This window comes from Salvelinus fontinalis, chromosome 20 (assembly GCF_029448725.1).
Source record: "Salvelinus fontinalis isolate EN_2023a chromosome 20, ASM2944872v1, whole genome shotgun sequence".
NCBI lineage: Eukaryota > Metazoa > Chordata > Actinopteri > Salmoniformes > Salmonidae > Salvelinus > Salvelinus fontinalis.
Window position 1 is genome coordinate 26,323,823 of NC_074684.1, and position 11,310 is coordinate 26,335,132.

Here is an 11,310-nt window from a genome sequence, read left to right on the forward strand (position 1 = left end):
TGTGAGTATGGGACATTTCTGGGATCTCTGATTTCAACTCATGAAACATTGGACCAACCCTTTACATGTTGCGTTAATATTTTTGTTCAGTATATCAGTAAAGAAAGAAAACCATGTTTTCATTATAGCTAGTTCTAGACTCTAGGAGCTACACTACGCATTTTAAAAGGAGCAGGAAAAAACATACACTTTTGACTGGGACCATCTGTACTTGTCTCTGCATATGTGTGGAGAACATTGATATATTTTAATTGTGAGAAGTAAGTGCTGCGGTGTCAGAGAGTCAAGATAGAAACAATTATAGAAGTCCATTAACTTGCCTTTTATAGGGGCTGACTGTATGACAGGAGATAAGATTAGCACATAGTGCCCAAATGATTCTGCATCGTTCAACATTTCAGCACTCAGCCTGATGACTACTGATACTTAAAGAGTCTGTTGCATTAGAAACCCTCCCACATCTGACTCTTTCCTCAGACTAAATTATCAAATCAAATCAAAGCAAATGTTATGTCATATGCGCCGAATACAACAGTGAAATGCTTACTTACAAGCCCTTAAGCAACAATTCAGTTTTAAGAAAACACCTAAAAAGTAAGAAATAAAAGTAACAAATAATTAAAGAGCAGCAGTAAAATAATAATAGCGAGGCTATATACAGGGGGTACCGGGACAGAGTCAATGTGCGGGGGCATCAGTTAGTCGAGGTAATTGGGGTAATATATACATGTACTGTAGGTAGAGTTATTAAAGTGACTATGCATAGATAATAAACAGAGAGTAGCAGCACCGTAAAATAGGGGGGGGGGGGGGGGGGGGGGCAATGCAAATAGTCTGGGTAGCCATTTGATTAGATGTTCAGGAGTCTTATGGCTCCGGGATAGAAGCTGTTTAGAAGCCTCTTGGACCTAGACTTGGCGCTCCAGTACTGCTTGCCTTGCGGTAGCAGAGAGAACAGTCTATGACAGGGGTGGCTGGAGTCTTTGACAATTTTCCGGGCCTTCCTCTGACACTGCCTGGTAAAGAGGTCCTGGATGGCAGGAAGCTTGGCCCCAGTGATGTACTGGGCCGTACGCACTACCCTTTGTCGTGCCTTGGGGTTTGAGGCCGGGAAGTTGCCATACCAGGCAATGATGCAACCAGTCAGGATGCTCTCGATGGTGCAGCTGTAGAACCTTTTGAGGATCTGAGGACCCATGCCAAATCTTTTCAGTCTCATGAGGGGGAATAGGTTTTGTCATGCCCTCTTCACGACTGTCTTGGTGTGCTTGGACCATGTTAGTTTGTTGGTGATGTGGACACCAAGGAACTTGAAACTCTCAACCTGCTCCATTACAGCCCCATCGATGAGAATGGGGGTGTGCTCGGTCCTCCTTTTCCTGCAGTCCACAATCATCTCCTTTGTCTTGATCACGTTAAGGGAGATGTTGTAGTCCTGGCACCACACGGCCAGATCTCTGAACCCTTCCCTATAGGCTGTCTCGTCGTTGTCGGTGATCAGGCCTACCACTGTTGTGTCATCGGCAAACTTAATGATGGTGTTGGAGTCGTGCCTGGCCATGCAGTCATGAGTGAACAGGGAGTACAGGAGGGGACTGAGCACGCACCCCTGAGGGGCCCCCGTGTTGAGGATCGGTATGGCTGATGTGTTGTTACCTACCCTTACCACCTGGGGGCGGCCCGTTAGGAAGTCCAGGATCCAGTTGCAGAGGGAGGTGTTTAGTCCCAGGGTCCTTAGCTTAGTGATGAGCTTTGAGGGCACTATGGTGTTGAGCTGTTGTCAATTAATAGCATTCTCACATAGGTGTTCCTTTTGTCCAGGTGGGAAAGGGCAGTGTGGAGTGCAATAGAGATTGCATAATCTGTGGATCTGTTGGGGCGGTATGCAAATTGGAGTGGGTCTAGGGTTTCTGGGATAATGGTGTTGATGTGAGCCATGACCAGCCTTTCAAAGCACTTCATGGCTACAGACGTGAGTGCTACGGGTCGGTAGTCATTTAGACAGGTTACCTTAGTGTTCTTGGGCACAGGGACTATGGTGGTCTGCTTGAAACATGTTGGTATTACAGACTCAGACAGGGAGAGGTTGAAAATGTCAGTGAAGACACTTGCCAGTTGGTCATTGCATGCTCGGAGTACACATCCTGGTAATCTGTCTGGCCCTGCTGCCTTGTGAATGTTTACCTGTTTAAAGGTCTTAATCACATCGGCTATGAAGAGCATGATCACACAGTTGTCCGGAACAGCTGATGCTCTCATGCATGTTTCAGTGTTACAGTGGCTTGAAAGTACTCACCACCCTTGGCATTTTCTCTATTTTGTTGCCTTACAACCTGGAATTAAAACTGACTTTTTGGGGGATTTGTATCATTTGATTTACACAACATGCCTACCAATATGAAGATGAAAAATATTTTTTCTTGTGAAACAAACAAGAAATTAAACAAAAAAAACAGAAAACCTGAGCATGCATAACTATTCACCCCGCCCCCAAAGTCAATACTTTGTAGAGCCACCTATTGCAGCAATTACAGCTGCAAGTCTCTTGGGGTATGTCTCTATAAGCGTGGCACATCTAGCCACTGGGATTTTTGCAGCAAAACTGCTCCAGCTCCTTCAAGTTGGAAGGGTTCTGCTGGTCTATAGCAATATTTAAGTCATACCACAGTTTCTCAATTGGATTGATGTCTGAGCTTTGACTAGGCCATTCCAAGACATTTAAATGTTCCCCTTAAACCACTCGAGTGTTGCTTTAGCAGTATGCTTAAGGTCATTGTCCTGCTGGAGGGTGAACCTCAGTCTCAAATCTCTGTAAGTCTGAAACTGGTTTCCTTCAAGAATTTCCCTGTATTTAGCGCCATCCATTATTCCTTCAATTCTGACCAGTTTCCCAGTCCCTGCCGATGAAAAACATCCCCACAGCATGATACTGCCACCACCAAGTTCTCGGGTGATGAGAGGTGTTGGGTTTGCGCCAGACATAGCATTTTCCTTGATGGCCAAAAAGCTACATTTTAGTCTCATCTGACCAGAGTACCTTCTTCCATATGTTTGGGGAGTCTCCCACATGTCTTTTGGCTAACACCAAACATGTTTGCTTTTTTTTCTTTAAGCAATGGCTTTTTTTCTGGCCACTCTTCCGTAAAGCCCAGCTCTGTGGAGTGTACAGCTTAACGTGGTCCTTTGGACAGATACTCCAATCTCCGCGGTGGAACTTTGCAGCTCCTTCAGGGTTATCTTTGGTCTCTTTGTTGCCTCTCTGATTAATGCCCTTCTTGCCTGGTCCGTGAGTTTTGGTGGGCGGCCCTCTCTTGGCAGGTTTGTTGTGGTGCCATACTCTTTCCATTTTTAATAACGGATTTAATGGTGTTCCGTGGGATGACCCAACCCTGATCTGTACTTCTCCACAACTTTGTCCCTGACCTGTTTGGAGAGCTCCCTGGACTTCATGGTGCCGCTTCCTTGATGCTGCTGCTTGTTTAGCAGAACACCAGTCTCAACGTCAACAGTGAAGAGGATGCTGGCCTTCTAGGCAGAGTTCCTCTGTCCAGTGTCTGTGTTCTTTTGCCGATCTTAATCTTTTATTTTTATTGACCAGTCTGAGATATGCCTTTTTCTTTGCAACTCTGCCTAGAAGGCCAGCATCCCGGAGCCGACTCTTCACTGTTGACATTAAGACTGGTGTTTTGCGGGTACTATTTAATGAAGCTGCCAGTTGAGGACTTGTGAGGCGTCTGTTTCTCAAACTAGACACTCTAATGCACTTGTCCTCTTGCTCAGTTCTGCACCGGGGCCTCCCATTCCTCTTTCTATTCTGGTTAGAGCCAGTTTCTGTGAAGAGAGTCGTACACAGCGTTGTACAGGATCTTCAGTTTCTTGGCAATTCTCGCATGGAATAACCTTCATTTCTCAGAACAAGAATAGACTGACGAGTTTCAGAAAATAATTTTAGTTTTTGTCCATTTTGAGCCTGTAATCGAAACCACAAATGCTGATGCTCCAGATACTCAACTAGTCTAAAGAGGGATGGTTTTATTGCTTCTTTAATCAGAACAACAGTTTTCAGCTGCGCTAACATAATTGCAAAGGGGTTTTCTAATGATCAATTAGCCTTTTAAAATTATAAACTTGGATTAGCTAACACAACGTGCCATTGGAACACAGGAGTGATGGTTGCTGATAATGGGCCTCTGTACGCCTATGTAGATATTCCATTCAAAATATGCTGCTTCCAGCTACAATAGTCATTTACAACATTAACAATGTCTACACTGTATTTCTGATCAATTTGATGTTATTTTAATGGACAAAAATGTGTTTTCCTTTAAAAAACAAGGACATTTCTAAGTGACCCCAGACTTTTGAATGGTAGTGTATATGTTATTCATGTCGTCATTCAGCCACGATTCAGTGAAACACAAGATATTACAGTTTTGAATGTCCCGTTGGTAGGATATACGTGCTTGTAGTTCGTTCACTTTATTATCCAGAGATAGTACGTTGGCCAATAGCACCGATGGCAAAGACAGATTAGCCACTCACCTCCTTCCTCGATATCTCCTTCTTTTTATTCTGCGAATGGCAGGGGATGATGGCCTTGTCGGGTGTCTGGAGTAAATCCCTCTCGTCCGACTCATTTAAGAAAAATTATTTGTCAAATTCAAGGTGTGTAATCACTGTTCTGATGTCCAGAAGCTATTTTCGGTCATAAAGAGACAGTAGCAGCAACATCATGTACAAAATCTGTTACAAACAATGCGAAAAAACTAACAAAATAGCACGGTTGGTTAAGAGCCCATAAAACGGCAGGCATCCACTCTGGTGCCATTACTCACTGATTAAACTATGAACCGGTGACTAGAATCTCTTAGTATGAGGAAAAACATCAAACACTCGATTGTAATTCCTTGGGTGCCTGGTGTGTATTCAGACCCCGTACAAGCCACACAGACAAGATGTCCTTACCCCCCCCCCCCCCCCCCTCTGAGCCATCCACATCTCCTCGGCCCCAGAGACCTCCAGTCCTGTGTGATGGAAGAGCCTCTCCTCTGACTGCCTCTCTGTTTCTCTATTTATCAAGACGACTGAGTCCATCTGGAGAGTGATGGACAGAGCCATCAAAAGAGTACGGCAATCAAATACTCCCTGTTTGTGCCAGCCAGGCCTGAGCTGTCCAGATAGCCGCTCCACTCAGCCCACCACTGCGTCATTCACCACAGCACTGTTTATTGAATTTCCCTCTGTTTGATGTTAGCTCGGGGTCGCCCATTCAATTATAAACAGGGATGGATACACGAAAGAAGGATTGTATGTTGTTTCTCACTGAAGAAGTGGCTGTACATCAACACTGAATCAAACAGAGTGTTATGAAACTGTTTCTCAATGTTTCTCAAACACTGCTACTTCAATCAACCTTTGAGGTACTAGAAGCTATTCATTTGGCAGTAAGCAATAGGGAGCACATACATACGAATCGGTAAACCCAGAACTAAAGTCTTGTGTAATTGGTCAGCTGCTCGATTATGTTCTGGGTTCCTACTTGTTTTTTTTTGGTTTGTTTAAAAAAAATGTTATTCCCTTTTCTCCCCAATTTTTCGTGGTATCCAATCGCTAGTAATTACTATCTTGTCTCATCGCTACAACTCCCGTACGGGCTCGGGAGAGACGAAGGTCGAAAGCCACGCGTCCTCCGAAGCACAACCCAACCAAGCCGCACTGCTTCTTAACACAGCGCGCCTCCAACCCGGAAGCCAGCCGCACCAATGTGTCGGAGGAAACACGTGCACCTGGCCCCCTTGGTTAGCAGGCACTGCGCCCGGCCCGCCACAGGAGTCGCTGGAGCGCGATGAGACAAGGATATCCCTACCGGCCAAACCCTCCCTAACCCGGACGACGCTAGCCCAATTGTGCGTCGCCCCACGGACCTCCCGGTCGCGGCCGGCTGCGACAGAGCCTGGGCGCGAACCCAGAGGCTCTGGTGGCGCAGCTAGCACTGCGATGCAGTGCCCTAGACCCCTGCGCCACCCGGGAGGCCCGGGTTCCTACTTGTTAAGAGAAGGGATTAAGAGATGCGACCGTCTCGCTTCGAAAGATGCTAACACCTGCTAACACGTGATTTGTCCAAATGACCAGTTACGACAAACCCAAACCTCGGAACTACTGCTGCTCGTTACCCCACGCATCCCGAATTCTTTCCAGACAGATATGGTACCAGTTGTGTTAACATAGATCTTCCCACAAGAGATTACATAATTACAAACTGAAAAACACAAAATAAATACAAAAACTGACAGTACGTGGGATTCTTAGGAACATGTATTTATTGCAGAATTGGCCTATTACCACAGTTGGAATTACATGACCAGATCCCTTTAAAGATTTCCAGAAAAACACTGGTTAATAAAAGAACAATGCTAAGAATAAAAGTGGAACATTTCAGGACTCCTAAAAGTCAACGTCAGGAAAAGTAGGGGAGAGATGGTCCTGGAGAAGGCCAAAACCATTCATGTCTCAATCTGTCTCGTTTTACCTATCAGCCACTGAAAGCAGCATCCTAATAGCATCCTTCTCCAACCTGGTCACAGATCATTACATATTATTCTGTATGTAAATCCGAGACATTCCATTTAGTATGATATGTAATCATACCAAAGGTAACATAAGACAGATTGTTACTTAGGGTGTTTGGTTGGGGTTGATGGGTGGGCGTATAACGTGTACGTCTAGCAACCTAAAGTTTGCGAGTTTGAATCTCATCACGAACAACTTTAGCATTTTAGCTAATTAGCAAGTTTTCAACTACTTACTACTTTTTAGCTACTTTGCAACTACTTAGCATGTTAGCTAACCCTCCCCTAACCCTAACCTTAACTATTTTAGCTGACCCTTCATATAACCCTAACCTTAACCCTTTCCCTAACCTTACCCTTTAACCTAACTCCTAAACTTAACCCTAACCTTAACCCAAACCTCTAGCTTTGCTAATGTTAGCGAGCTAGCTAACGTTAGCACCTAGCCACTTAGCTAGAATTCGTAACATATCATACGTTTGCAAATTCATAACATATTGTACATTTAGCTAATTCATAACATATTGTACATTTTGCACATTCGTAACATATAATAAGAATTGTAATTTGTAACATATCATACAAAATGGGTGCTGAACATCCACAAATTAATACATATCATACAACATATCATAGTAAATGGAGTGTCTCGGATTTACATAATGAATAATACTAAATGTTCTGAGACCAAGTTGCTTTTTCAGGTGGGCTTCAAAAATACTTGTTGTCACCAAGGCCATCCCATCCCCTGGCGAGCGACTGACCTGTGTGGAGGCCAGGAGATTTAGCCCATATTTAAGAGTTCAGGCGCTCGGCTGAGCTCATCAGAGGAGCTTGCTGTCCTCATATGGGTGGGTGCTGGCACTGCCTCCTCTCCTCTGGCTGGATGTGGCTGGAATACTAAGAGTCTGCTTCAATAGAGACAGTCCCCAGCCCTTTCCCCCCTCATGAATCTTTGAAGCGCTCCTACAGCCAAATTACATTCTACACAAGACCCATCAATCTACCCATGCCAGTAATTGCACCGATTAATCAAGGATGTAATTCTTCTTCTGTTTGATGTTGGTTAGAGTGGATGAGTGACAACCCCTCACACACTCCGCGTTCCTATTCTGTATATAGGATAGTCTGGTAATAGTAAACGTATGTTGACTTAACTTTGAGACTGATGTCAAAATAACAGTCAAAAGATAGATGCTTGAACAAAAAAATTGTTTAACCTTAGTTATATAGAACACTGTTGATATAAGAGTAGGTCAGATCTTACATTCTGTGATGAAATTGAAACATGTGCACTTCCATGACTCTCGGATCAACAGAGATGGAAATCTATAGATTTGTTGTTGAAGCATCTCTCTTTTTACTGTTATTTTGACATCAGCTCATCTATAGTCATAAATGTATGCTACTTCTTTAGTCCTACGAGGCATGCTTTTATGAGAGCATGGTGGATAAAAATACCTTGTCTACAGTATGTGGAGAAGACAGCAGAGTTTGGAACGCTCTAAATTCTGTCCACTCTGTCATACACACTTTGACAAACCCTCTCCATGTACCAAATGCTTGCATTGCTATTTCCAAAGGACAAAAACCAGCAAAACAATAAACCAAATGGTAAAACCAGTGAAACAATATCATCTCTGTTTCATGCCCCATTAGATGTTTTGAAGGTTTTTTACAATCATTTTGCCTTGGTATGTGTGGAGTCCAAGGTGACACGACTTTACTTATTTTCTACTGGCCCACATACAGTGATTCAATAAGGAGAGAGAATGGAGTGAAATAGAGCCCCTTAACCTTAATTATGTGCACTTCAGAATGAAATCAGTCATTTCAAACATACCACTTTGAGCCCTACTCACACCCAGAGGTACTGTATACACTGCTAGTCTGCTACTCAAAGCCTTAATGGGGAGGCACCAAACAAATAGAGTGTGTCACAGACAGTCCTCAATGTACATTGGTGATACCAGTTATGATTGATGTGATACAACTATCCTCCAACCTGATTGAAAAGGTGATTTGTGGAGAGCCAATATCAGAGAGGAGGGTATACAGGTCCACTACTTAATGAGTGAGCGTCCTAAAACAGGGCTGTCCCTCAGTCTTAAACAGCTTGTCTCACTGCTCAGCAGACCCTGACAGCAATGGAGACCCAGTAAACACAGAGAGGGAAGGTGTCTAGTTGTGATGCCTCTATACAGTGACAGACTCAGTGTGTGTCCCAAATGGCATCCTATTCCCAATAAAGTGCATTACTTTTGACCAGGACCCTAGTGTGCAATATAGAGGGAATGCAAAGGTGCTATTTAGGACACAGCCCAGAGAACACAGAGAGGTAAGGCCTCTAGTTGTAGTGATGCCGCTTGAACATGACAGACCGAGCCTCGTTAAGTCTGACACCTGGGCTATGCTCTGATTGACTGTAATTTCCCGGTCCCTGCTCCTAGCTACACTAGGCAGCTCCTTCCTTCAGTCTGCTACGCCTCAGTGGCCATCTGTGTCCAACTACCCCAGTCCATATCTCCAATGGGAAATGAGAGGCTAATTAGCAGTCAGCTACTGATTCAATCCCCAATATGATGCCCGTCCACCCGCCTTACATTCCACTCAATAGAGAGCCACACCTCGGCGCTTTATTCATCACTTTGAGGAAGTTACGTTTTTTTTCATGTCATCAATATATTTGTGGCCCGCTTGGAAAACCGGAGAAAGATCAGTTCAATTTGGTCACTGCTTGAGGAGGAGGAGGGGAAATAAGGTCACGTCCTCTCAGGCTATCCGTGTTTCATGTTTACTTTTCCTTAAACACACACACCAGTAGAAATCCACTTTTTTGAGCGATGGCCAGAGCGTACCCATGATGTTGCACACAATTTAAGTCAATAAGTCATCATTTTAGTCAAAGTATGACATATTTGGGCTTGAAGTGACAAATTCGAAATTCGTGCAAATCTGAGTGAATCTTTTCCTACATGATATGTTCAGCCTACATTTCATTTCAGGGCTAATCAGAAACAGCTGCAAAGTTATTCCTTTCTGCAAAATAGATTAGACAAACAGCCTTGTGTCCACTTTGTAGCCTGAGTGATGGAGTAAATTAAAACAAGGACTGGTAACTTTTTGCAACTCCACTTTTTTTAACCTGAAAAGTATCATAATTCATTGGATAAGTTTGCAATTTCCACTTATTTTTGAGCTAGTCTGTATATATATATATATATATATACAGTGGGGAGAACAAGTATTTGATACACTGACGATTTTGCAGGTTTTCCTACTTACAATGCATGTAAGCACAAAAATCCAGAAAATCATATTGTATGATTTTTAAGTAATTAATTTGCATTTTATTGCATGACATAAGTATTTGATCACCTACCAACCAGTAAGAATTACGTCTCTCACAGACCTGTTGTAGATTCCGTCTCTCACAGTTGAAGTGTACCTATGATAAAAATTACAGACCTCTACATGCTTTGTAAGTAAGAAAACCTGCAAAATCGACAGTGTATCAAATACTTGTTCTCCCCACTGTATATATATATATAAAAAATATATATATATACATTTTATAAATGTAATAATTGCGTGATATGATAGCACTTTGCAAACCCGCTCCCCCCGTCATCCCAAGATGAATGGTTTTGACAACTAAAGTTTTGCTTCACTACACACTCCGCTGCTTTGACTGGTGTAACGTCAGCTACAAACCAGATCATGAAAAGGTGAAAGAAAATTCAAGGAAATTATAGTTACATGTCATTTGCGGGATGCATGATCATGAGCAAAGTTATTGTAGCCTATAATTTCACTTCCCCTGTGAGAACCATGAGCATGGGCTGACTTGGCTTTGCTGTACCGCAGCTGAAGCCTGCCAGCAGCCTACCTACCAAAGGTTGCATTGTGTCCATTACAATGTAGAAAAACACATATCAGCTATCTTTCAATAGTTATCCATATTACTGGAGCTTCATATTTTTTCTAACTACATTGAAGAAAAATATAGATGCAAAATGCAGCAATTTCAAAGATTTTACTGAGTTATAATTCGTATCAGGAAATCAGTCAATTGAAATGAATAAATTAAGCCCTAATCTATGGATTTCACATGACTGGAAATACAGATACCTTAAAAAAAAGGTAGGGTGTGGATCAGAAAACCAGTCAGTATCTGGTGTGACCATCATTTGCATCATGCAGCGCAACACATCTCCTCCGCATAGAGTTGATCAGGCTGTGGAATGTGGTCCCACTCCTCTTGTTTATAGACCCCTCTGACATGGTGCCGTGTATTGTCATGCTGAAATATGAGGTGATGGCAGCGGATTAATGGCAAAAAAGAATGGGCCTCAGGATCTCATCACAGTATCTCTATGCAGTATCTCTCGAAGACGAAGATTTGCCCACTGAAGTCAGTTACGACTCCAAACTGCAGTTAGGTCAAGACCCTGGTGAGGACGACGAGCACCCAGATGAGCTTCCCTGAGATGGTTTCTGTTGTGCAGAAATTCTTCGGTTGTGCAAATCCACAGTTTCATCAGCTGTCCGGCTGGCTGGTCTCAGACGATCCCTCAGGTGAAGAAGCTTTTTAATCAGCTTCTGGATATGCCACACCTGTCAGGTGGATGGATTATCTTGGCAAAGGAGAAATGCTCATGGATGTAAAAAAAATTGTGCTGAAAGAATTGAGAGAAATATTATTTTGTGCGTATGGAACATTTCTGGGGTCTTTTATTTC